The sequence below is a fragment of the Saimiri boliviensis genome, chromosome 21 (assembly GCF_048565385.1).
Source record: "Saimiri boliviensis isolate mSaiBol1 chromosome 21, mSaiBol1.pri, whole genome shotgun sequence".
NCBI classification, from domain to species: domain Eukaryota; kingdom Metazoa; phylum Chordata; class Mammalia; order Primates; family Cebidae; genus Saimiri; species Saimiri boliviensis.
Window position 1 is genome coordinate 22,787,059 of NC_133469.1, and position 27,371 is coordinate 22,814,429.

Sequence of the window (27,371 nt, forward strand, 5' to 3'; positions counted from 1 at the left end):
ATGTCGCCTTCCCTGGCCCCTCGCGAGGCTCGACACAGAGCAGGACCCTCTCTCCAAGCGCTTCTTCTCCGGGCCTTCCAGGCCCACAGCTGGCCCATCTGCTCCTCTCGCAGTGGCCACAGCCTCAGCCTCCCATGCTGCCTCCTCCTCCTCCTGCTCTCTCATTGTCCTGGGTCTGTCCATACTTCTCTCTCTCCAGACTCTGGTCCTAGGCTCCTCCACCCCAGGGCTTTAAGAATCACACGTATGCTAATACCTCTCACCTTTGACCTCTGCTGACCTTCCAGCAGAGCTTCAGACTCATGTGCACTCCCAGGTCTCCAACTTGACAGGTTTACAACAGAAGACCTGGTTGTTATCCCAGCTACTCGGGAGGCTGAGGCAGGAGGCTTGCTTGAACCCAGGAAGTGAAGGTTGCAGTGAGCCAAGATCACATGACTGTACTGCAGCCTGGGTGACAGAGTGAGACTCAGTCTCAAATGAATAAATAATGAATAATAAATAAATAAATAATAAAACAGAAGACTGGCCTCCCTCCCACTCCAAACCCATTTGTTCCCTGGGTTCCTCCATCTTACTAAGCGAAACCACTCTTTATTGCTTAGGACAAAAACGTCACCCGGAACTCTTTGCTCTCCTCTAACATCTGACAGGAAATCCACCAGGAAGTCCTCTCCATGTTTTTTACATTCCAATTTCACTTCCCGGTGGACCACTCCTAACTCCCTCCACTCCCCCTCCCCATCTCACTCACCCTCCTCTCTTCCATGGGCCAAAGCCCTACCTAATCTTCCCATCGCGATCTGGGTTCCCTCCAGCCCATCCTGTACAAAGCAGCCCAACAGTGACCTTTCTTTTTCTTTCTTTCTTTTTTTTTTTTGAGACAGAGTTTTGCTCTTGTTTTGCAGAGTGGAGTGCCATGGCCCGGTCTTGGCTCATTGCAACCTCTACCTCCTGGGTTCAAGTGATTCTTCCGCCTCAGGCTCCCAAGTAGCTGAGATGACAGACACCTGCCACCATGCCCGGCTGGTTTTTGTGTTTTTAGTAGACACGGGGTTTCACCATGTTAACCAGGCTGATCTCAAACTCCTGACCTCAGGTGATCCACTGACCTCGACTTCCCAAAGTGCTGGGATTACAGGCGTGAACCACCATGCCCAGCCGCAAGAGTGACCTTTCTAAAGTAGATGCCACCCCACAGCACTCTTCCCCTGAAAAAACCCAACAGAGGGCTGGGCGCGGTGGCTCATGCCTGTAATCCCAGCACTTTGGGAGGCTGAGGCGGGTGGATCACAAGGTCAAGAGATCGAGACCATCCTGGTCAACATGGTGAAACCCCGTCTCTACTAAGAATGCAAAAAAATAGCTGGGCATGGTGGTGCGTGCCTGTAATCCCAGCTACTCAGGAGGCTGAGGCAGGAGAATTGCCTGAACCCAGAGGCAGAGGTTGCAGTGAGCCGAGATCACGCCATTGCACTCCAGCCTGGGTGACGAGAGCGAAACTCCATCTCAAAAAAAACCCAACAGAGGCCGGGCGCGGTGGCTCACGCCTGTAATCCCAGCACTTTGGGAGGCCGAGGCAGGTGGATCACGAGGTCAAGAGATCAAGACCATCCTGGCCAACATGGTGAAACCCCGTTTCTACTAAAAATACCAAAAAATTAGCTGGGTGTGGTGGCGTGTGCCTGTAGTCCCAGCTACTGGGTAGGCTGAGGCAGGAGAATTGCTTGAACCCGGGAGGTGGAGGTTGCAGTGAGCCGAGGTCACACCATTGCACTCCAGCCTGGCGCCTGGTGACGGAGTGAGACTCTGTCTCTAAATAAATAAATAAATAAATAAATAAATAAATAAATAAATAAGCCAACAGAATCCAAACCCCTTCCCGTGGCCTGCAGCGACAGAGCTGATCTTCTCAGTATTTGCAGGTCTTTTCCCTCCCCTCCCTTGGTCACTCTGCCACTGTCCTACGGGCCTTCTTTTTGTCCCCTGAACATGCCAAGCTCTTTTCTGACTCTGAGCCCTTCCACGAGGGTCCCTCTTCTCAGAACCCTCTTCCCTGCCACATGGCAGCCCCCTCAGCTTTCAGGCTGTAATTCTGACCGCTGCTCAGACAGGCCTGCCCTAACCTTGTGAGCTAAAGGAGCCCACATCACTATCTGCAGTTTTGTCTTGTTTTTGAGACGGGGTCTCACTCTATCACCCAGGCTAGAGTGCAGTGGTGTGATCATAGCTCACTACAGCCTCGAACTCCAGGCCTCAAGTGATCCTCCTTCCTCGGCCTCTCAAAGCTCTGGAATTACAGGGTTGAGACACTACGCCCTGCCTCTACCTGCAGTTTGTGTTCAGTGTACACTTACCAGTACATAAATTAATAAATTATCTTGGCTATTCATCATTTCTCTTGTCTGTCTCCAATCAACTCCAAAGCCTTTCATTCTAGCTCCCTGAGCTGGGGACCTGTCTTGCTCACTGCCATATTCCCATATTCCCATGTGGCATGCAGCGGGCACTGGCTATGGATAGTATCCAGCTCTATGTGGCATGCAGTGGGCACTGGCTATGGATAGTCTCCAGCTCTATGTGGCATGCAGCGGGCACTGGCTATGGATAGTCTCCAGCTCTATGTGGCATGCAGCGGGCACTGGCTATGGATAGTCTCCAGCTCTATGTGGCATGCAGCAGGCACTGGCTATGGATAGTCTCCAGCTGTACGTGGCATGCAGTGGGCACTGGCTATGGATAAAGTCTCCAGCTCTGCTCCAGCTCCTCTCCCACAAGGTGAGTAGCTTTCAGAAAAGGACATCCCAGGCCGGGCGCGGTGGCTCACGCCTGTAGTCCCAGCACTTTGGGAGGCCGAGGCGGTTGGATCACGAGGTCAAGAGATCGAGACCATCCCAATCAACATGGTGAAACCCCGTCTCTACTGAAAATACAAAAAATTAGCTGGGCATGGTGGCACGTGCCTGTAATCCCAGCTACTCAGGAGGCTGAGGCAGGAGAATTGCCTGAACCCAGGGGGCGGAGGTTGCGGTGAGCCGAGATCGCGCCATTGCACTCCAGCCTGGGTAACAAGAGCGAAACTCCGTCTCAAAAAAAAAAAAAAAAGAAAAGGACATCCCTGAAAAGTGGAGGTTGGGGCTTTGTTCAGCCTCTCCCTGCCCCTAGGCTTGTATTCAGCTGGTAGCTCTCTGCCCGCTTCCTCGCTTTGCCCTTGATTTGCTCAGGGTGGTGAGCCATAGCCCGTTGGGTGCTGAGGAAGATGGTGGGTGGGAAGGGCGGGGCCCGCACATCAGTGAAACAGGCCATCGTTCAGACTGATGGCATCAAGTCTTCATGACTTCATCTGCACCTAGTTAAACATGGACCAGCCCACTGGAACCTCGTGGGCAGCAGCTTGGTTTCTGCTCTCAGTTCTACTCTCTTCCAAGCTTCCATTAAGGGAGCAACAAAAGATCTCTATCATGAGCCATGTGTGGTGATCTCATCTGCTAAGGCAAATATTTTTTTTCTGGTTATATTTATAGAACATTCTCTTGTTTCCTTGAACAACCCTAGCTCGCATTATCTTGTTTACCTTCTCTTCATCCAGATTTGCATTTGTAAGGGGACAGCTTCTATCTGCTGCTCTTAGCTGTTTGGGATTTCCAGTTCCTCTGTTTTTCTTTTAGCTTTCATCTGTGCGCTCTTTTAAAATCGAGCAGTTTGGTAGCTTATGGTTACCAAGGCAGTAATTAATATTTTAAGAAAATAGACAACACGGGCTCCAGCTAAGCACTCTGATCATTTTTCTTGGCAGTGTCTTGTGGCCTTGCGGGGAAGGATGGAACTTGGTATTTCTTTCCCCTTTCTGCCAGTCATGTGGTTCCTGAAGCCAGGCCTCCCTCCAGCCCTCCCAAAACACAGAAACTAGTACAGACCAGCCCCACAGACCTCTGGACTGATACCTGACTACCTTTGCGGGCATCTGACCCTGCCTACGGCCCCACAGTGACTCACAGTGAGAGAAAGATGCATACCTGGGGTGGGAACCTGCTGACCCAGCAGAGTATCTCTTTCTCGGGGGCTAAGCTGAATGGGCCCCTCAAGCTGAGAGACTGTTGGTGGGAATGGCTGTGGGCTCAAGGAGTCATTAAGAGGCAGCACCCAAGCAAGCCAGTGCTGTGCTGGCTGTGTCTTTGGTGACCCTCAACTTTTTTTTTTTTTTTTTTTTTTTTTTTTTTTTTTTTTTTTTTTTTGAGGCAGCGTCTCCCTCTGTCACCCAGGTTGGCGCGTAGTGGCATGATAATAGCTTATTGCAGCCTTGAATTCCCAGGCTCAAGTGAGTCTCCCACCTCAGCCTCCTGAGAAGCTGGGGCTACAGGTGTGGGTCACCATGCCTGGCGACTTTTAAAATTTTTTTCATAGAGACAGGGTCTTGCTTTGTTGCCCTGGCTGGTCTTGAACTCCTGGCCTCAAGTGATCCACCTGCCTCGGTCTTCCAAAGTGCTGGGATTACCAGCATGAACCACCTCTCCCAGCCTAGGTGCACTTTTGCAAAAGGTGCTTAACAGATCCAGGTAGAGACCAAAGTGACTATGGAGTACATATGTGGAGAAAGAGGAAAAGCTTTGTGCAGTCTGAATGCTCTTTCTGTGTCTACCCAGGGCAGAGGCAGCAGCCTTGAGCCCCATAGAACTCGCCTCGCTCTGGGAACACGCAGTGCAGTTGGATGTGACTGGGACACACTCAAATGAGCATCACGAGCAGGGCTCAAGGCCCATGACGTCACCCTCCTACTGTTCTTGGCTTTAACCAGAAACTTACTGGTGACTCATGTCCAGTTTTGGCTTTAAAGGTAAAAGAGACTGGGAACAATTGGATACAGTCCATATAAGAACAAATAAAACGAATGCTTGGAAAATAGGCCCTATGCAGAATGCAATTAGGACTGCTTAACTCAGACTACAGCGGGCAGACGGAGGAGGTTATTTATATGAGGAATAGTGATAAACTCTTTTCTTTTTCTGCCTTTCTGGATGTAGATAGGACAGAAATAATGTTCATGCTTTATTTATTTCTCTCTATTGAAAACCAAATAAAAGAACTCGGGCTTGTTTTGCAACTGCAGAGATGTAGAGTGGATATAAGGCGTTGCTTTCATTTGTTAGACGCTGGTCCATCACGGTTTCTTTTTTGGAAAAGCAAGGCACATCAAGGGTTGCTTTGCCGCGGCGGGGTTAGTCAATATCTTCTAAGTACTGGAGAACTAGGGCCTTGGTAGAACCCCACAGAAGCCAGAAAACATATATTCCCTATTTTCTGAAAGGTTCTGATATTAGGATTAGTTATTCTGACTCTTTTTTCTCTCTCTTTTTTTTTTTTTTTGAGACGGTGTCTCACCCTGTTGCCCAGGCTGGGGTGCAATGGCGCGATCTCGGCTCACTGCAACCTCCGCCTCTCAGGTTCAGGCGATTCTCCTGCCTCAGCCTCCTGAGTAGCTGGGACCACAGGCATCTGCCACCACATCTGGCTGATTTTTTGTATCTTTAGCAGGGATGGGGTGTCACCATGTTGGCCAGGCTGGTCCCAAACTCATGACCTCGTGATCTGCCCACCTCAGGCTCCCAAAGTGCTGGGATTATAGGCGTGAGCCACCGCGCCCGGTCGATTCTTTTTATCCCTAAAGGTTAAATGCAGTGGAGTAGAGCAAATGGATGGAAGACAGCAGTGCCTGTCCTGGCTCTGACCTTCACTGACTCTGTGACCGTGGGTGAACACACGTGCCTCATTCACAATGTGGGAATGATGATAGCTTTCCTTCTTAACTCACACGCCATTCAGTGTGTCAAGCAGCATGACAAATATGACAGCGGGCTATAAACTGTTGAGTGCTACCCAAGTACAGAAACGATTCTTAATTTGGATAAACCATCCCTGATCGAATGTGTTTCCAGCTGAAAGTCTTGATGGAACTTGATTCCAGGTTTGAATTTCGAAACCCGTTCAGTCCACCCATTCGAACAACCTCCTGTCCACCCACCCACTCGCCTCTCAGGAAATGTCTACTCTGTAGCAGGCACTGTCAAGGGCACGGCGATGCCACGATGAATCCCACACAGTGCCTGGCTGTGCGGGAAGGCAGATGACAGTCTGGTCAGGGCAGATAGAGAAGGAAACAAGTCATGACAGGCAGCACGATAAGCCCTCTGATCTGGCCAGGCATAGGTGCTACAGGACCTCAGGTGAGGGCCCCAGATCCTGGCTGGTGAGGACAGAGGGAAGTGTCCTAGAGGAAGTGCTCGCCAACCCAGTCTTGAGTAATAGTCGTTAGCCAAGTGAAGAAGAAATGGGGTGGGAGGACTGCAGCACCCGGATCAAAGTGAAATCTCAGTGCACTGTAAGACCTGCTGGTAAAGCTAAAGGTTACTCGTTGTCCACACGGGAGGACGGGGAGGAGGGAGGCACGTCAACCAGAAGCCACCTCATATCCGGTTGGCCTGCCTGGTCAGGGAGTTTGGACTTTATCTTAAGGTCAAGAGACAGCCTCTGAGAGGTTTTTTTTTTTTTTTTTTTTTTTTTTTTTTGAGACGGAGTTTCGCTCTTGTTACCCAGGCTGGAGTGCAATGGCGCGATCTCGGCTCACCGCAACCTCCGCCTCCTGGGTTCAGGCAATTCTCCTGCCTCAGCCTCCTGAGTAGCTGGGATTACAGGCATGCGCCACCATGCCCAGCTCATTTTTTGCACTTTTAGTAGAGACGGGGTTTCACCATGTTGACCAGGATGGTCTCGATCTCTCGACCTTGTGATCCACCCGCCTCGGCCTCCCAAAGTGCTGGGATGACAGGCTTGAGCCACCGCGCCCGGCCTGAGAGGTTTTAAATAAGGAGTTTAAGATCGGATTGAAATGTTAGAGGTGTCACTCCTAAAGCGATGTTGGGGATGAACCGAGTGGGCAGGAATCTGGTCGGGAAGACCAGTGAGATCCCTGCTGCAGCAGCTTCAGGAGGAATGGAGGTGGGTTGACTAGGAGAAGGTAGACTGGGCAGGAGTTTCAATGACGCAACCAGATAGAACCGTTGGTACAGAAGGAATGAAAGGAGTGAGACAGTTGGAGGGACAGGACGTTGAGATCAGAGAGCGGAAGAGAAAACCGTTCCTGAGGATGGCTGGGACCGGGATGCAGCCTTCAGAATGGAAGCTGAACATGAGTGGAGGTGAAGGTCACATTACATGAGGTCAAGGACATGGGAGGCTTCTCCCAAGGCTTTAAAAAAATGTGGTAGAATACACGTAGCGTAAAATGAACCATCTTAGCCATTTCTAAGTGTATGAAGTACAGTGCAGGAAGAACATTAAGTACATTCACGTGGTTGTACCACCGTCACCACCACCCATCCACAGAACTCTTTCCATCGTGCAAAACGAACTCCGTACCCATTAAACAGCAACTCCCCATCTCTTCCGTCCACCTTGGCCAGCCCCTGACAACCACCATTCTCCATGCTTCTGTCTCTATAAATTTGACCGTTCTAAGTACCTCATAAAAGTAGAACCACATGATATCTGTTCTTTTGGGACTTGCTTATTTCACTTAGCAGAAATGTTCAACTGTTTTGTAGCATGTATCAGCATTTCCTTCCTTTGTAAGGCTGAATAACATTCCATTGTATATACTTTCTCTTTTAGACTTTTGATTATGGCCCACAGCAAGAAATGTAGTTTACACCGTGACCTATTACACATGCAGGTATTGTGTCATGAAAATAACCTGTTATTAGCATATGTTTTACGTTACATACATAATTAAAATAAATATTTTATCCCCAAACCACCCTTCCTACATGTGAAGTACTCTAATATTTTCTTTCTACTGTTTCTTTAAAAAAAAAGATGGCTGGCCACAATCCTTGAAATCAATTTCATGACACATTAACGGGTTGTGATTCCAAGTTTGTAAATAATTGGTCTGTTTGGACACTGCAGTTACCCAGGATGATGGCAAGACTTGGAATGGAGTGGTGCCAAAGTCTTCAAGGAATATGGAGGGCAAAGACACAGCTCCACGCATTTGTCCTCGTGAATGACTTGCGATTTCAGCACACTCTATTAAGTAAAGGACCAAACTATCAGTTTACTTCTGGTATAAACAGGATAATTCACGGATTTGTTGTTTCTCCCCAGTGGTCTCTAGCTGGCATGGGTCTTTAATTTATTCACTGCCAGTGACCATTCCCCTCCCTTTTTCTATCTTAGGGGAGAACTAAGCAGACTGCCCTTCTTCACATGCCCCAGCTGCACGATCTGCTCTGGGAAACGGGCAGGGGCACGAGAATCTTCGCAGCAGGTGACTGTGGCCTCCAGACTCCGCCGCGCTTCCAAAAGCTCCAGCTGTCTCACAGTTGCAAGAATCCCCCAGAAGGAGAGGTCATGTTCAGGGTGATGGTGGGTGGGGTTCAGCCTCCCAGGCCGAGGCTGGGGATGTGCCTTGCCCAGAGGAGACAGCAGGGTGGGAGGCACTAAGGGCAAGGGTCAGGGCTCCCACAGAGCTAGTGTGTGGGGGAGGGGAATGGGGGCACCTGATTGTCCTGCTTGTCTAAGAAAGTCAGAGGGTTTCTCCGTTGCCTCCCTGAGTCATTACACCCCCCAGCTATTTTTGTTAAACATTAACACAAAGTGTCAGGAGAGCGTTATTCATGAGCTAATCTCTGTGGCATCCCCATAGAATGAGATCAGAACAATCACCATTTCAGTAGCAAGGAAAAAACAGGCAGAGGTGGGAAGGGAAATCAGAGGGAAATTCATATGTCATCAAGCATTTACTGACACCCATTCTATACTGCACTGATATTAAATATATGATGCAAACAAGACAGTCTCTGCCTTTTTTTTTTTTTTTTTAAGATAAGGTCTTGTTCTGTTGCCCAGGCTGGAGTGGTGTACAATGGTTTGATCATAGCTACAGCCTCCATCTCCTGGGCTTAAGCGATCCTCCCACCTCGGTCTCCGAGTAGATGGGACTACAGGTGCCTGCTCTCACGCCTGGCTAATTTTTGTATTCTTTTTGGTAGAGACAGAGTTTTGCCATGTTGCCCAGGCTGGTCTTGAACTCCTGGGCTCAAGTGATTCACCCACCTTGGCCTCCCAAAGTGCTGGGATTACAGGTACAAGCCACCCTGCCGGCCAGTCTCTGCTTTTTGATTGTTGACCTTAGATGTGGGGTAGGGATGGTCAGACGGAGTAGTCTGAATCAAGGACTTGGAATTTGCAAAGTCCAGTGATGAGAATGAACTTGACTTGTTTTATTTTATTTTATTATTTATTTATTTTGAGATGGCGTTTCACTCTTGTCTCCCAGGCTGGAGTGCAATGGCGTGATCTTGGCTCACTGCAACCTCCGCTTCTCGGGTTCAAGCAATTCTCCTGTGTCAGCCTCCTGAGTAGCGGGGATTACAGATGTCCACTACCACGTCTGGCTAATTGTTGTATTTTTAGTAGAGATGGGGTTTCACCATATTGGCCAGGCTAGTCTCAAACTCCTGACCTCAAGTGATCCACCCGCCTCGGCCTCCCAAGGTGCTGAAATTTTGTAGAGGTGAGCCACTGCACCTGTCTGATTTGTTTGAAAAAGTGAGACTGAGGCTCATATCAGGACTCTAGAGTTCAAGAGTGGACAGCCAGGCAGGACTGATGTTCTCAAGATTTTGATGTAGTTGGATGATTTGATCGACAGATCTCAAGGGAACCCTAGGGCATCGCTGGGCCATTTGAGCGCCAGTACCTCGCTATGAAACACACTGAGCTGGAGGGTCAATGACACAGGAGCTTAAGGATTTGATAAAACATGACTACATGCGGCACTTCCTATTAGTCAATGTTCTTTCAAGGCAATGATTGCATTTTAACCTTATAACCTAGCAAGGTCAGTATAGTGGGCATTTTCTTTTTTTCTTTTTTTTTTTGAGACGGAGTTTCACTCGTTACCCAGGCTGGAGTGCAATGGCGCGATCTCGGCTCACCGCAACCTCCGCCTCCTGGGTTCAGGCAATTCTCCTGCCTCAGCCTCCTGAGTAGCTGGGATTATAGGCACGCGCCACCATGCCCAGCTAATCTTTTGTATTTTTTTTTAGTAGATATGGGGTTTCACCATGTTGACCAGGTTGGTCTCGATCTCTCGACCTTGTGATCCACCCGCCTCAGCCTCCCAAAGTGCTGGGATTACAGGCTTGAGCCACCGCGCCCGGCTCTTTTTTTTTTTTTTTTTTTTGAGACGGAGTTTCGCTCTTGTTACCCAGGCTGGAATGCAATGGCGCGATCTCGGCTCACCGCAACCTCCGCCTCCTGGGCTCAGGCAATTCTCCTGCCTCAGCCTCCTGAGTAGCTGGGATTACAGGCACGCGCCACCATGCCCAGCTAGTTTTTTTTTTTTTTTGTATTTTTAGTAGAGACGGGGTTTCACCATGTTGACCAGGATGGTCTCGATCTCTTGACCTCGTGATCCACCCGCCTCAGCCTCCCAAAGTGCTGGGATTACAGGCTTGAGCCACCACGCCCGGCCTATAGTGGGCATTTTCTTATCCTAACGCCTCTGATCTACACCAGCGCACATCTTTCCCTTGACAAAGATTCTGGGGATTGGGGAGGAAGTAATTTGCTCTGCACTGACTAGAAAAAGAACCAGGGCATTCTGGCCCAGGCTAGGGCTCTCTCCAGTACTCCAGATGCCTCTGGAGCTCCAGACCCTCCCGTCCAATTCTGCTTTTCTGCACAGCCCCTTGCTGGGAGAACCTGCCCCAGCCAGGAAAAAGGACACCTGGGGCTTCACATACGTTGGTCTTCAGAGGCAGCACTTGTGTGCCACCAACATAAATCTGAAAGGCACTGGGATCTGTCTTTCCTTTTGCTCTGGGGAAGGAAGAGTGGGGTGTATGCTAGCGTGTCCTCACCTCCGGCCAACTCACTGTGTCGGTTCCTCTGGGAGGAGCACTGGGAGATGCAGTGATGTGTATAGCCGAATCGGTATCATACTTCCGGGTTAGGATCTGACCCTGCCATTTACTAGCTGGTAGCGTCAGGCAAATTTCTTAACCTTTCTGAGCTTCAGTCTAAGGGCAATACTAATAATACCTAGCAGGATTGTGGTTGAGATTAACAATGGACCATAAGCTGGCATGACAAACGGTGAGCTGTTAGCACCAGGGAATTCGGAAGTCTCTGCGGGTTTTCCCGGGGGTCCTGGTCTTGCCCGCTCTGCAGATGGGTCAGGCTCTGTGGAGACTCCCCCACTAGCCGAGGGCACCCTGAACACTGGAAGCTGTTGTTCTGGGATCCAAAGCTGCTCCACGGTTGCCTCAGGGCATCCTGACACAGTGAATTGCCTCCTTTAGAAGCAGTCCTTCCCCATCCTCCCAGACTAGCTAATTTACTGCTGATGAAAATAGCTCCAGTGGACCTCGGGTCCCCAGGAAGGCCACAGCTGGCCCCGAGCGTAGAATTCCAGGGCAGGAAGGGCTTCCAGGGGTCTCACTCACTCCCGACCCTGACGCCAAGGAGACAACCCCTGCAATGGAAATCTGTTCAAACACCGAGTAAAACAGTTCCTGCTGATATCTGACTGAATTTTTCTTCCAGCTGTCCTTCCCCAACCTGCCCAAACGAGCCCCCTCGGATGGCAGTGTCCAATCACGTCTCCCCTCTGCTTTGCTACCGTAATGCTGATATTCTCAACCAGTTTGGTTTGCTTGCACTAGTCCTGTTTTTCAAACTCAATTTGCTTCTTGCCACCAGACCCTCTCTGACGTTCTGCGTTTCCTTCCCATTCAGTTGGGGGCTGGGGTGGGAGGCGGGCAGAGGTGCCTCCAACAGTCGGAAAGGGTGCATCCCAGGTTCTCCTGACTCGGGAATAGAACCGGGAAAAGGAAGGCCTTATTCAAGGACACAGCACGTTCTCTTTGGTAATCCAGAGACACTATTGTTTTCTTAGCCACAGAGTCCCCAAGGGGAGCCTCAGGGTAGAAGGCAGCAGAGGTGGGAGTAAGGGATGGGTGGGGGGAAGGCCAAGGGAGGGCTGGGAGTCTGGGTGCAGGAGTCGATTCTCCAGGACGAGGATGTGCTTGGTGAGACAGGTGACCGGGCTGGAAAGCTGAGATCACGGCCTTACTGCTTTCTTTTGCTTCGCTAGTGGAGACCTGGTTACTCATGAGGCCGAGGGATCCTGAGCATTCATTCAAGAAATATTCACTGCCTAGCTGGGTTAGGAGTCAGAAATAAAGTGTGCAGTGGAGCCCTGCAGAGTTAACAGTTTGGTGTGGGATTTGCTTCCATAAACAGATGGTGAGTAGGCCACAGTGCAGGTAAGTACAGGGTGGCACAGGAAGACAGACGGGAAGCTCGTCACCCACCTTAGAGAGGGGAGGAGAGATTCAGGAACATCTTCCCAGAAGGGGTGATAATGGAGCTGAACTCTGGAGGATTAAAGGAGTCAGCTTGTCCAGGAAGTGGGGAAGGGCTTTTAAGAAGCAGGAGTCATTTGCAGGGCAGAGTGGGCTTTATGACAGGAGCTGTGGGTTTGAGAAGGACACTGGCAGTGAGAAATGAGGCTGGGAAGGCAGGCCGGGGCTGGGTCCTGAGGGACGTGGGCAAGCTGCTTCCAGGAGACGGATGAAATGAGTCTGTGCTCCTCGAAGGAGTCTTCCTGGCTGTGCCCACCCATAGGACATCAGGGGCTGCCCCCCTCAGTCAAAGCTGTGCCATCCCTCAGAGCTGAGGCTCTCTAAGCTGCAAGTCATGCCGGTGCAGGCAGAGAGACGCAGGAGGGCAGAGGTTCTTAGCCAGCGTGATAGGGCACAGCTATGTTATTCTTGGATGGTTTGGGGGAGGGAGGATTCTTTTCACACACTCTGAAGGCCATCACACCAAAGGCAGGCATTTCTTCACTTGACAGTGGGCACCTGTAGGAGGGATGGGGCATGGCAGCCGTGTCTGCAGCTGTATGCCAGTTGCAGTTGCCGGAGGGAGCAGAGGGCCACACTGCTGTAAATGCAGTGACTCTGGAAAGGAGGCAGAGTGAGACGCAGGAGAGGTGATGTCACTGGCATGTGGGTCCTGGCTCCTAAATACCGTGACACACTATACAATCTGCTGGGTCTCGCATGTCCCAGGAAGGGTGCAGCCTTGATGTGATGGTCCAGGAGAATCTTTTATTGCTACTTCCTATTACTGAGACTTGAAAACGGTTCCGCCCGGGCAAAGAACGCACCAATCCCATCACATCATCCCTGCCCCACACACAGCCTATGCTGCTTACTCTTCATACAAATTCCTCTTTCTGTTTGGCTACTGGGGGTTGAGAGACGGAGCAGGATGGCAGGGATTGTCATTTGCTTTGAATTCATTCGGCTCTGACCAACTCAAATAGTGCCATGGTCTCCCCACATTCAGACAGAAAGGGCGCAGTGAGGATGAGACCCCTTGGTCTTTTTTTTTTTTTTTTTTTTTTTTTTTTTTGAGACGGAGTTTCGCTCTTGTTACCCAGGCTGGAGTGCAATGGCGCGACCTCGGCTCACCGCAACCTCCGCCTCCTGGGCTCAGGCAATTCTCCTGTCTCAGCCTCCTGAGTAGCTGGGATTACAGGCACGCGCCACCATGCCCAGCTAATTTTTTGTATTTTTAGTAGGGACGGGGTTTCACCATGTTGACCAGGATGGTCTCGATCTCTCGACCTCGTGATCCACCCGCCTCAGCCTCCCAAAGTGCTGGGATTACAGGCTTGAGCCACCGCGCCCGGCCTGACCCCTTGGTCTTAACGGGGACTCCCAACTGACCCCGCGTGTCCAGGAACGGGACGGCTCCCAGCCAATCGTCTTCCTCAGGAGCAGGGTCTTCTTTAGACCCCCAGAACTGCAGTCTCGGCACCTTGCTACCGTCCTGAGTTCCACCGACTGGCAGGACCGTGAAACACGCTACATCGCACCAGAGTGATCGCAGCCGTGGAACGAGGCCACTAAAGCCACTTGCAGCTCAGCCACCTGCGCGATCCCTTTCTCCCATTTTGACCCGCTTCTTCCCAATCCTTCACTTCCCTCTCGCATTTTGCTAGGCAAAAGGAAGACCTCGATTAAGTGCTTCTTCCCTTCCCTTCTCCTTTAACCCCTCTTCCGTTCTCCCTTTCAGCTCCTGCCCACCCCTTTCTTCTCGGCCCCATTCCTCTTCCTGTTCTGCAGCCAGCCCTGCTGGGTCGAGGGGTCGAGGGCTCGCGGGAGTGGCTAGAGTGCTGGCGGGCTTGACACTTTATTCCCCAAATGCTAACCAGTGCCTCTGCCATTGCACAGTGCCAGCTGGTGCCCTGCCCCGTGGTTTCCGTCATGCACTGGGGGCACCTTTCACATACAACACAAAGTCCCCGGGGCCATTGCAGTTGTGCAGCTCGGCCACCTTGGTTTCAATGTGGCACTCAGAAGCCTCCAAAGCAACAGATCTCTTAGGGGAACATGGTGGCCTGTTGGTGGAAAGCAGGCTCTCAGATGGACATCAAAGTCTGTGGAAAAGGACTCTACGTCTCCAGGTCTCCCCGTTACTGTTAACCTGATGCTCAGAGCCTTCTGACTCAAAAATCTGCCTAATTAGGCTGGGCGCAGTGGCTCACGCCTGTAATCCCAGCACTTTGGGAGGCCAAGGCAGGTGGTTTGCTTGAGCCCAGGAGTTTGAGACCAGCCTGGCCAACATGGTAAAACCCTGTCTCTACTAAAAATACAAAAATTAGCCTGGGGTGGCGTGCACCTGTCGTTCCAACTACTTGGGAGGCTGAGGCAGGAGAATCACTTGAACTTGGGAGGTTGCAGTGGGCCAAGATGATGCCACTGCACTCCGGCCTGGGTGACAGAGTGAGACCTTCTTCCTTGTCTCAGACTGATCCTCCCTCTCCAGCCTCACCATCCACTGCTCCCCATGTGACCACGTCTCTGTACAGATGGACTGTCTAAACAGGCCATGTGCTGGCCTGGCTCTACACCCAGCTTCTGAGCATCTTCTTGATGGCAGCACCTTCTCTCTAGATCAGAATTCGCCCTCCTGTCCACCCCTGCTCAGTGACACCCTCACACCATTCTCCAGACTCTTTTGGAGTCTGCTCTCATTGGGCACAGATCAATGGTTTCCACTACAGTTAGAAAGAAATCCCTCCGCCGGGCGCGGTGGCTCAAGCCTGTAATCCCAGCACTTTGGGAGGCCAAGGCGGGTGGATCACGAGGTCGAGAGATCGAGACTATCCTGGTCAACATGGTGAAACCCCATCTCTACTAAAAGTACCAAAAATTAGCTGGGCATGGTGGCGCGTGCCTGTAGTCCCAGCTACTCAGGAGGCTGAGGCAGGAGAATTGCTTGAAGCCAGGAGGCGGAGGTTGCGGTGAGCCAATATTGCGCCATTGCACTCCAGCCTGGGTAACAAGAGCGAAACTCCGTCTCGAAAAAAGAAAAAAGAAAGAAAGAACGAAAGAAAGAAATTCCTCCTCCTTATCTGTGTGAGGCCCTGTGTGCTTTGCCCCCAGCCTGGCTCTCCCACCTCCGGCTCCTGCCCTGTCGACTCCCCTTCCATGACGCTGGCCTTCTGCTCACACGCTCGCCACCCTCACACCTCTCGCAAGGCCCTGCACTTACTGCCGTTACTTCTGCTTGGAGAACTCTTCCCCCAGACATCAGGGACTGCCAGGAAGTGAAATCTTTAAGGGCAGAAGCCTTTTCTTTCATTTTTTTTTTTTTTTGAGACAGAGTTTCACTCTTGTTACCCAGGCTGGAGTGCAATGGCGCGATCTCGGCTCACTGCAACCTCCGCCTCCTGGGTTCAGGCAATTCTCCTGCCTCAGCCTCCTGAGTAGCTGGGATTACAGGCACGTGCCACCATGCCCAGCTAATTTTTAGTATTTTTAGTAGAGATGGGGTTTCACCATGTTGACCAGGATGGTCTCGATCTCTCGACCTCGTGATCCACCCGCCTCGGCCTCCCAGAGTGCTGGGATTACAGGCTTGAGCCACCGAGCCCGGCCAGAAGCCTTTTCTTTTAGTGTAGTCACCACTGCCTTCCAAGTGGCTTAGAACAGTGCCCGCTTGGCACATGGTGGGCGATGGGCGAACGCTGAATTAAAGTGTAAGAACACACTGCCCTGCATTGTCTGTCTCTTTCTTCCTTGCTCCATCTTTCCTTTTCCATCCTCCCCCGAGGGTAAGCGTCCTGAGGGCAGAGATCTGCTCTGTGTCAGGCATCCCCTTCAGCATCCAGCCCAGGGCCTCCAGCAAAGGTGCTTCCATCAATGTGTGTTGACAGAATGGAGACAGAGCTGGTGGGAATAATTCTTTCCTGCCTTTCCCACCAGGCGGGCTCAGCCACCTCCCAGGCGGACAAAGAGTAACCCTTGTCCTCCCAGGCGGCTGGTCCTTCGGTTCGGCAACCCTCCCAGCAGCTCCAGCCTCGGGAGCGTCCACTTCTCTTGTAGCAGAGCAGCTCTTCCCCTGGGTTTCCTTCCCACCATCATTTTCTGAGCTGCTCAGACTCAGAAAAAGGGTATTTGACCTCCTAGAACTGCAACTGCCCCATCATCGCAAACCTAATCCTAGGAGAAAGCAGTGTTCTGCTGAACTAACAGCTGGATTTAAAAAGTGAGATCTTCTAGGAAGATGTATTAAAAGATCATGATTTTGGCTGCTCTATTTCAAAGGCCAGGCGGACGTTTAGGTGACAGAGTTAAATATTCCAAACTTACCTCATCCTCCCTCTCTCTGTCTCTCAAGGGTAAACATTCCGTTCCTCTTCCAAAACCCAGTGCTTCTCCATATTTGGGAAACTGGAGTGGGCACTAGGGCACAGCCCTGTCTTGTCTCGGTGTCTGCTGGGAGCTGTAGTCCCCAGTGAATGTCGGCTGCTTTTCTCTGGCCAGCAAGCTGGCTGTCCTTTCTCAGGAGGACATCTGGAACCAGGAAAGCTGTACACAGTGAGATGCAAAGGTGCTATTAGGAGGCTTGCCTTCTAATTTCAGCTCTCCATGAGCTGGGTTTGAGCAAGGCCCCACTGTTTTCATGGCTCAGTCTCCCAACCTGTAAAATGGGCATAATTATCTCTCTCTTTTCCTTGCTGGCCAATTGTTTGTTGGGTGGGGTAATTAGGCAGCACCCATTCAGTGCTTTGAGTTCATTCCAGCAAGGAGTGCTTTATAAATAACACTCATTATCTCAAAAGGGGAAAATATTAATTTTGATGCCTAGATAGCTCCATAAACCAACACTTTGCCTAAATGTCAAAAAGATGCTGGGTAACTCCTTGTGTGTGCCTTCCACTCACCCTGGGTTTCAATGGTTTCCCTGCCTCTCATTCTATTTTGTTTCATTCTATTTTGTATCATGTCTAGTTTAATATCCTCAAGAATAAACAGTCTCTCTCCTTCCTCTCTGAAAAAAAAAAAAAAAAAAAAAGACTGAGACAGACCAACTCTGCCCTATGCCAAAAGCACAAGAAAACTGTGAAGAAAAAACCATCTAGACCAGACTTGAGCTCCACGGACTTTATCTCCTTCTTCCCAACTAGTGCATGATGAACTCCCTCTCTGTGAAAGAGGCTGACTTTTGTTCCCACTGAAGAAGGAACACAGATTTCATTGCAGCAGGAAGGATTTTTGAAAGATCTTAATAAGAACTCCTCTTTCTGGAGACTTGAGAGAAGAGTTTTGACACCCAGCACCTTAACCTTGAGGAGAGAGCCTAGTACAGTGCAGTGGAAACAGCAGCAGACGTGGTTAGGATCCCTGCTCTGAGACTCAGGCAAACATGTAACCTCTCTGGCCTTAGTTTCTTCCTCTATAAAATCGAGATAATGATATATGTTAGAGTTTTTTTGTAAAGTGCTGCACAAAGACCAGTTGTTGTAAGAGGCAGTATGATGCAGTGTCAATAACACGGAATTTTAAAGTCAGAAACACCTGCATTAGAATTCCCCCTGGATTAGCTGTGGAAATGTAATCAAACCACTCAGCCTCTCTAAGCCATAGTTCTATTATGTTTCACATGGGGATAATGAGGATTAACTGAAACAATGCATCAGTGCATGTAATGGACCCGGCACAGAGCCTGGCGTGCACTAATTTCTCAATAAATACCGCTGTGACTATCATCGTCATCGCAATCGTTTTACATATCTTAATGACGCTTGACCATCTCACTTCATGATAATCAAGTAACATAATATGACAGTGCTTTTGAAGTTGTCAATTACTACACAAATGTGAAGAATGATGAGAATTAAGCATACAAAGAAGGGAGATGGCCACCCCAGAGTTCTCCTTGCGGCTTCGGGACTATAATGGGACCGAGAACAGACACTTGCTTTTTAGCTACAGAGAATTGCAAACAGCTAAGTCATTATTAGTAACAGCAGGATTATTTGGCTTCTTGTTTTAGGTAGTGAGTAATTCCAATATACAACTGAAGACTAAAAAAGACTTCTCTGGTGCACCACCAGTAATTCAGGGTGCGGGGTGGCGTAACTGTGTGTAGCTACACGTGCACGCTGCGTGTGCTTACGGAAGAATGTACAGCAAAATGTTAACAGTTCTTATGAGGAAGATGCGATTTCAGGTGATTTTCACCCTCTTCATACTTTTTTTGGTCTTGTTTGAATTATTTTTTTATTTTTATTTTTTGAAGACGGGGTTTCACCATGTTGGTCAGGCTGGTCTTGAACTCCCGACCTCAGGTGATCTGCCTGCCTTGGCCTCCAAAGTGTTTGGATTACAGGCATGAGCCACCATGCCTGGCCTTGAATTATTTTTACTTTAGGCATGTATCATTTAAGCAGAAACAATTAAAAGACAAAAGACAGTGGATACTGAACAATCAGATCTCCGTCTGTAAAACCTTGGAAGGATCCATAGGTTCCTTTGATCCCAGAGAAGATTTTCTCAGGTATGGAAAATGGAATTTCTGGGAACAAGTTGCAGCTGGTGAAAATCATAATGACAAATGTCTGTGACAGGAAGTCAGAGGGGAAGGACTCCCTTCAAGATGGCCCTGGGAAGGGAGGAAGAGATGCCTTTTCATCTCTGTTTATTTCATAGGCTGTAATAACATGGTGGTTTCAATCATAGGCTATGTACGCATAAGTTTCCTTGTTTGCTATGGTAACATGTGATTCCTGTTTTTCCACCTCTGTTTTTCTGATCCCTTCGACTCTGGCTCTCGAGAACTATGAACTCACCTACTCATTCACGCTACCCAGGTAATCAGCTCTGTCATAAGGGATTAGGGGAAGGGTGTGTGGAGCCTGCCTGTAATATATTTCCACTGTCCTACTACATTTCAGAACCAGACGCACAAAGAAAGAGCAAGCTTCCCAGCAGGACACAACGTAGAAGGGCTGGTGACTGCATGCCTCACCATTCGGGATCCTCTTCCCACAGGACTCCCACAGGCAGATTTGCACCTGCTTAGAGGCAGCCTGTGCACTGGACAGCCCATCCTCAGTGAGGGCGGATAAGAGACGGGCTGGGGGGATGGGCAGAATCTTTGCTGTTGCCACGAACGACTGACAGAGCCCCCAGAAAACTGAATGTATCTGGACTTCACCATCAATGCTCATGTTAGTGTGGTGCAGGCCCTAGGAAGGCTGCCAGGTCCGGCCTCGCAGGTGGTAAAGCTGCATAACTCCAGGGGGCGCCACTCCCACACACGCCATGCGATGTGATTGGCAACTCCTAGAGTCGTGCCCTGTGAATCCCAGGAAGGGTCATTTTTTGTTTTGAGACGGAGTCTCACTCTGTCACCCAGGCTGGAGTGCAATGGCGCAATCTCAGCTCACTGGAACTTCTGCCTCCCAGGTTCAAGTGATTCTCCTGCCTCATCCTCCCGAACAGCTGGGATTACAGGCACCTGCCACCACGTTTGGCTAAATGTTTGTGTTTTTAGTAGAGACGGGATTTCACCAGGTTGGCCAGCCTGTCCTCGAACTCCTGACCTCAGGTGATCTACCAGCCTTGGCCTCCCAAAGTGCTGGGATTACTGGCATGAGCCACCACACCCAGCTGGACGACTCATTTTTCCTGAACATAACACTGCAGAGGAAGGTCTTTATAAAACCAAGTAGACTGGAGCTTGGCTGAGTAGCCCTTAACTTTTGAAATGAACTGAAATGCCATTGGTTAAAAATACACACAGACACCTGTGTTCCTCACTTCACCAACTTTTAAGTGTTGCCTCTGGCGTCATTCTTACTCTGCTCAGCTTGCAACCTTTTTACACAGTGCTCATCAGCAAGGGTGCCTGAAAGTCAAGGCCCAATGACACTGAACAGCGCGGGAGAGGCGGGGCCCCTCTGCAGCAGGACATGATGTTATTTTACACCAAGCTGGATGGCACAGGTATCCTGGAATGAGTGGGACCCTGTCCCCACCCACAGGAGGGCACAGTAGAATAGGGGAATGACACAATAATTATAAGGAAATATGGAAGCTGGGAAGGACCCACAGGTGAGGCATTACAAATGCAAAGCACGATTGGGAAAGAGTGATTCGCCTGAATTAGGAAGGATCGGGAAAGACTGTGGCAGGAGAGGGCATCTTTACACCCATCCACGATAGAGCCAGGGCTGAATTATCCCCAGTGCACACCCATTACTGGTTTCATTTCTTAGGCCTGTAGAGGGAACGCATTGGTCTGGCACCGTGAAGATTTGTTCAGCCTTTTCAGTGTATCTTCTAACTCCTGGGGTAGCTGAGAAAAGGTCCCTATGGAGGGGCTCCTGAAGTCACCTTCAAGGCAGATGAAGAGGCATTGTGGAGGCCCTTTGAAGCATGGCCCCTGGGCATGGGATCTGGTGAGAAACCTCCTTCCCAGCTTCACCACTGAAACCACAGATTTTAAATTTGGGCAGAGTTTCCAAGCTTTTGTTTCCCATCTATCAATGGGCATAATAGGAATAACATAACTGTATGACCTTGTTCACAAGCTTGCTGTCAAGGTCAAATAAGACAAGCAAAGTACGTTGTAGATTCAGTATTATACTAGTTAAGAAGAAAGACTGCAGCCCAGTGGCCTGGATTAAGTCTCTGTCCCTCCCTCCGCTCCACTATGCACTTGTTGGGTGACCTTGGGAACGTTATTTAACCTCCTCATAACTCAGTTTCTTCCTTTACAAAATAAGAATGAGACTAGGACTATGGCCAGGTGCGGTGGCTCACGCCTGTAATCCCAGCACTGTGGGAGGCTGAGGTGGGCGGATCACGAGGTCAGGAGTTCGAAACCAGTCTGGCCAGCATGGTGAAACCCCGTCTCTACTAAAAATACAAAAATTAGTTGGGCGTGGCGGCAGGCATTTGTAATCCTAGCTACTCGGGAGGCTAAGGCAGGAGAATCTCTTGAATCTGGGAGGTGGAGGTTGCAGTGAGCTGAGACCGCACTGGTGCACTCCAGCCTGGGCAACAGAGCAAGGCTCTGTCTCAAAAAAAAGAAAAGAATGAGACGAGAACTTCCATCATACGGTTATGAGGATTCCAATGAGTTAAATGTAAAGCATTCAGGCCAGGCATGGTGGCTCACGCCTGTAATCCCAGCACTTCAGGAGGATGAGGCAGGAGGATTGCTTGAGCCCAGGAGTTCAGACAATCTGGCCAACATAGTCAGATCCCACTCTCCAAAAAAATTAAAAAATTATCGGCCGGGTGAGGTGGCTCAAGCCTGTAACCCCAGCACTTTGGGAGGCCGAGGCGGGTGGATCAAGAGGTCAAGAGATCGAGGCCATCCTGGTCAACATGGTGAAACTCCGTGTCTACTAAAAAATAAAAAAAATCAGCTGGGCACGGTGGCGCGTGCCTGTAATCCCAGCTACTCAGGAGGCTGAGGCAGGAGAATTGCCTGAACCCAGGAGGCGGAGGTTGCGGTGAGCCAAGACCGTGCCATTGCACTCCCGCCTGGGTAAGAAGAGCGAAACTCCGTCTCAAAAAAAAAAAAGAGCCATAAAAATGCCGTCCCACTGATAAAGGTCTGGAGCAAGGGAGGCATGCCTTGACCATCCTGGAAAAACACCATCTCCACCCTACCCATACTGATCTCCTCGGCTTGCTTCTGGCCAAAGGTCCACACTTAGTCTGATCATATTGCACGCAGAGCTTTGCCACAGATGTCCCTGTACTAAGGGGCTCTGGCTGGCTGGGAGGTTTGAAGGGCAGTGGTGGACTGTTTATTGGCCTGAAATGTGGGACCAGTGTGGAGAGGGCAAGACAGGCTAGGTTAACCTCAGATGTAGGCTTTTTGTTTTTGTTTTTTTGAGACAGGGTCTTGCTCTGTGGCCCAGGCTTGAAGGTTCCAGTGCAGTGGCGCATCATAACTTACTGCAGCCTTGAAGTCCTGGGCTCAAGCGATCCTCCTGCCTCAGCCTCTCAAGTAGCTGTGACTATAGGTGCGTGCCACTACGCAAAGCTAATTAGAAAACATTTTCCAATAGACATGGGGCCTCGCTATGCTGCCCAGGCTGGTCTCAAACTCCTGGGCTCAAGTGATTCTCCCGCCTTGGCCTCCCAAAGTGCTAGGATTATAGGCATGAGCCACTGGGACTGGCCAGATGTGGGCATTTTTCCTTTTGCGTGGAAGCCTCAAGAATTGGATTCTAGGGCTGGGCATGGTGGCTCATGCCTATAGTCCCAGCACTTTGGGAGGCTGAGGCAAGTGGATTGCTTAAGACCAGGAGATTGTGACCAGCCTGGCCAACACGGCAAAACCCTATCTCTACTAAGAATACAAAAACGAGCCAGGCGTGGTGGCACACAACTGTAATCCCAGCTACTTGGGTGGCTGAGGCAGGAGAATCACTTGAACCCGGGAGGCAGAGACTGTGAGTGAGGCGAGATCACACCACTGCACTCCAGCCTGGGCAACAAAGTGAGACCCTGTCTCAAAAAAAAAAAAAAAAAATTGGATTCTAGATCAGAAAGTAGTATTACAGAACTCTGGGGTGCTATGAGATTCCTTCTTCTTTTTTTAAATTGAGGCAGAGTCTTCCTCTGTTGCCCAGGCAGGAGTGCAGTGGCACAATCTCGGCTCGCTGCAACCTCTGCCTCCTGTGTTCAGGCAATACTCCTGTCTCAGCCTCCCGAGTAGCTGGGACTACAGGCTCGTGCCACCAGGCCCAGATAATTTTTGTATTTTTATTAGAGAGGGGATTTCACCGTATTGGTCAGGTTGGTCCCGAACTCCTGAACTCGTGATCTGCCTGCCTCAGCCACCCAAAGTGCTGGGATTACAGGCGTGAGCCACCATGCCCGGCCTAATTTTTGTATTTTTAGTAGAGATGGTTTTTCACCATGTTGGCCAAGCTTATCTTGAACTCATGGCCTCAAGTGATCTGCCCACCCCGGCCTCCCAAAATGCTGGGATTACAGGCATGAGCCACCATGCCTGGCTGAGATTCTTTCTTCTTTCTTGCTTTACATCAGCCTGAATGAGTCCAGTCATTGACAGTGTGCAATGGCCCATCACATGGTTCCTTCTGCTCCTCATAGCCACCCTATGCTGCAAGTGTCGGTATCAGTGTCCTCAGATGACAGGACTGAAGCATGAAGAAATCTGGCAACTTTCCAGAGGTCATCTCACTTTGTCACTGAAGGAACCAGGATTCTTTTTAAATTGCTTCTACATTTTTATTTATTTGATTTGAGGCAAGATCTCATTCTGTCACCCAGGCTGGAGTGCAACGGTGTGATCTCAGCTCACTGTGGCCTTGACCTCCTGAGCTCAAGCAATCCTCTCACCTCAGCTTCCCGAGCAGCCGAGACTATAGGCATGTGCCACCACACCCAATTAATTTTTTTTTTTTTTTTTCTGAGCCCAAGCAATCCTTCCAGCTCGGCCTCCTGAGTAGCTGGGACCACAGGCATGCACCACCACACCCAGCTAATTTGTTTTATTTCTTTCTTTTTTTTTTTTTTTTTTTTTTTTATAAAGAAGAGGAAGAAAGAGAAAGAGGAAGAGGGAGAGAGGATGGAGGTATTGCTTTATTGCCCAGGCTAGAATGCAGTCTAAATATGGGTATGCCTACAATTGTCCTCAATAATGGTGACATGAAAGAAAATGAAGGAAGAGAATAACAAACAAGGAGCCAACCAAGATTTCATTTAAACCTCTAAATTGATATGATGTGGTACTGATGAGAGTGTATATTTTGTATATTTAAAGTGGAGAGTTCTATAAATGTTAATTACATTTACTTGTTCCAGATCTGAGTTCAAGACCTAAATATCGTTGTTAATTTTCTGTCTCATTGATCTGTCTAATATTAATGTTGAAGTCTCCCACTATTATTATGTGGGAGTCTAAGTCTCTTTATAAGTCCTGTATGTCTAGGTATTCCTGTACTGGGTGCGTATATATTTAGGATCTTTAGCTCTTCTTGTTGTTGCATTGATCCTTTTATCATTATGTAATGTCCTTCTTTGCTTCTTTTGATCTTTGTTGCTTAATTGTAACTTCTATTTTTTATTTATTTATTTTAGCTCTCTGTTTGGTTGGTAAATCTTTCTCCATCCCTTGTTTAGAGTCTTTGTGTATCCTTGAATGTGAGATGGATCTGGATGCAGCATACTGATGGGTTTTAGTTTTTTATTCAAATTGCCTGTCTTTGGATTGGGGGATTTAGTCAATTTAAATTTGGAATTAATAATAATATATGTGAGTTTAATACTGTCATTAGCTGGCTATTTTGTCCATTAGTTGATATAAATTCTTCATTATATTGATGCTCTTTTTGATAATTTTTTTAGAAAGGCTGATACTGTTTGTTCCTTTCATATGTGTAGTGGTTCTTTCAGAAGCTCTTGCAAAGCAGGCCTGGTGGTGATGAAATCTCTGAGTGCTTGCTTATTCACAAAAAACTTTATTTTTCCTTCGCATGTGAAGCTTAGCTTGGCTGGATGTGATATTCTGGGTTGAAAGTTCTTTTCTTTAAGGATGTTGAATATTGGCCCCCACTCTCTTCTGGCTTGTAGGGTTTCTGCTGAGAGATCTGCTGTGAGTCTGATAGGTTTCCCTTTGTGGGTAACCTGACCTTTCTCTCTGGCTGCCCTTAGTATTTTCTCCTTCATTTCAACCCTGGTAAATCTGACGATTATGTGCCTTGGAGTTGCTCTTCTTAAGGAATATCTCTGTGGTGTTCTCTGTATTACCTGGAGTTGAATATTATCCTGCCTTACTAGGCTGGGAAAATTTTCCTGAATAATGTCCTGAAGCGTATTTTCCAGCTTGGATTCATTCTCTTCGTCACATTCAGGTACACCTATCAAGCGTAGATTAGGTCTTTTCACATAGTCCCATATTTCTTGGAGACTTTGCTCGTTCCTTTTTATCCTTTTTTCTCTCGTCTTGTCTTCTTGTTTTATTTCAATGAGTTGATCTTCGACCTCTGATATCCTTTCTTCTGCTTGATCAATTCGGCTGTTAAAACTTGTGCATACTTCACGTAGTTCTCGTATTGTGTTTTTCAGCTCCATCAATTCACTTATTTTCCTCTCTAAATTTTGTATTCTTGTTGACATTTCGTCAAACCTTTTTTCAAAGTTCTTAGTTTCTTTAGATTGTGTTATAACAAGTTCTTTTAATTCACTGAAGTTTCTTATTATCCACGTTTTGAAGCCTGCTTCTGTAATTGGAACCCACTCGTTCTCCATCAAGCCTTGTTTCGTTGCTGATGAGGAATTGGGATCCCCTGCTGAGGAAGAGGCGTTCTGATCTTGGGTATTCTCAGCCTTTTTTGACCGTTTTCTTCCCTTCGTTGTAGATTCATCCATCTGTAGTCTTTATAATCACCGTCTTTGTAATTGGGTTTCTGAGTGGACGTCCGACTTACTGATTCTCAGCGCCGAAATCTGAGCAACCCACTGCACCGACTAAATCAGCGGCGTTAAGATTGAGGGTGCTTTTCCAACTCTGCACCGAGAACCGACGCTCCGAGGCGCCGGCAAAACCGCCTCGCCGGTCACAAGAGTCGCGCTGGCGACCCGTGGGGCTCCTCCGCTGGGAATCTCCTGGTGCGTAAGCAACAAGAATTCATGTGAAGGTGTGGCGTCCTCTCCTTCTTTGCGCTTTCAGTGGGAGCTACAATCCCGAGCTGCTAGTTATCAGCCATCTTGGATCTCTCTCCACACCCAATTAATTTTTGTAATTTTTGTAGAGACAGGGTTTCACCATGTTGTCCAGGTTGGTCTTGAACTTCTGAGCTCAAGCAATCCTCCCGCCTAGCCTCCCAAAGTGCTGGGATTACAGGCACGAACACTGTGCCCTGCCTGGAGGAACCAGGATTCGAACTGTGCCTCTCACCTCCAGTCCCGTGTGCTTTCTGCTACAAAAACATCAACTCATCCCCTGCTGTAGCAGGCCGAGCAAATCTGTGTCCTCAGGTGAAGGAACCACCCTGAGCCCTCTTCCAAATGGAAGGAAGAGCCTCAAGTCCCAGAGCCTGGCTAGGGTTAGGAGAGGAGTCATAAAGAGGATACTGGCATCTCAGGTGCTCGGCTAGTTCTTCCCCAAATGAAACAATTCTAACCATACAAATATATTAATATGGGCCTGGCCTTATACAACTGAAAAGACTGTCCTTAGTTCCACTGTGTTTTATATACCAAGGATGAGGAAATGAGAAGAGGTGGTTTCAAAGGTTGTCCCATGAGCCCCAACTTGGAGAGAGGTTGGCTAAGTAAAGATAATTCCCATTCGTGTTCTCCTAGGGGGAATGAATTCGATTCTGTTTGGGACTTCTGTGTCTTCGCTTGAGAAATTCTGGGTACTTGCAGACATGGAGATGATGTATCCCAGTGGATGTGTGTTAAGGAATCCACTTGTGGGCATAATAGTGCGAAACAGTGGTTATGTACGGACTGATGTGCAGCCGAGGAATAGTTGAAAAATGGGTGAATCAGAAATGAAATACAATCGTATTTTTATATGGTTTCTAGCTCTCCTCTCTTCTGCCTTAAATATCTTGACCTCATTCTGGCTGTCTCACTACTAAATAGGCAAATTTATTTTTAGCAAGGCTGCTTCTTTTAGGACTGTGTGTCCATCTCCTGGACAAATTTGGAATAGCAAGAAATTTGTTAGGGATTAAGAAAAGGGACTTTTCCAGGCAGCAGCCACTTAAGAGAGGGCCGCTTCTGAGCATGTTCGGTCTGCCCAGGCCTGGCTCACATTTTTCATTACTTAACGTGCCTGGTGCGTTGTGCGCAATCTTACTTACTTCTTCCCTCAGCCTTTGAGAGTTAAGGACAAACTGTTAACCCAATTTTACAGGTGAGGAAATCAGAGCTTATGTAAATACATTCCCGAGGTCACACAACTAGTAAGTGACAAATCTCAATCAAACAGAGGCTCCTTTG

General features: G+C 48.9%; 1 protein-coding gene across 1 annotated transcript in view; it reads right to left on the minus strand.

Moving 5' to 3' along the window:
- MICAL3 (microtubule associated monooxygenase, calponin and LIM domain containing 3) overlaps window positions 1-27,371 on the minus strand; it is a 296,358-nt gene that overhangs the window by 267,045 nt on the left and 1,942 nt on the right. Inside the window, exon 3 of the mRNA XM_074391091.1 lies at window positions 16,731-16,949. The gene's annotated coding sequence lies outside the window, so the exon portion shown is untranslated. The remainder of the gene's footprint in view (window positions 1-16,730; window positions 16,950-27,371) is intronic.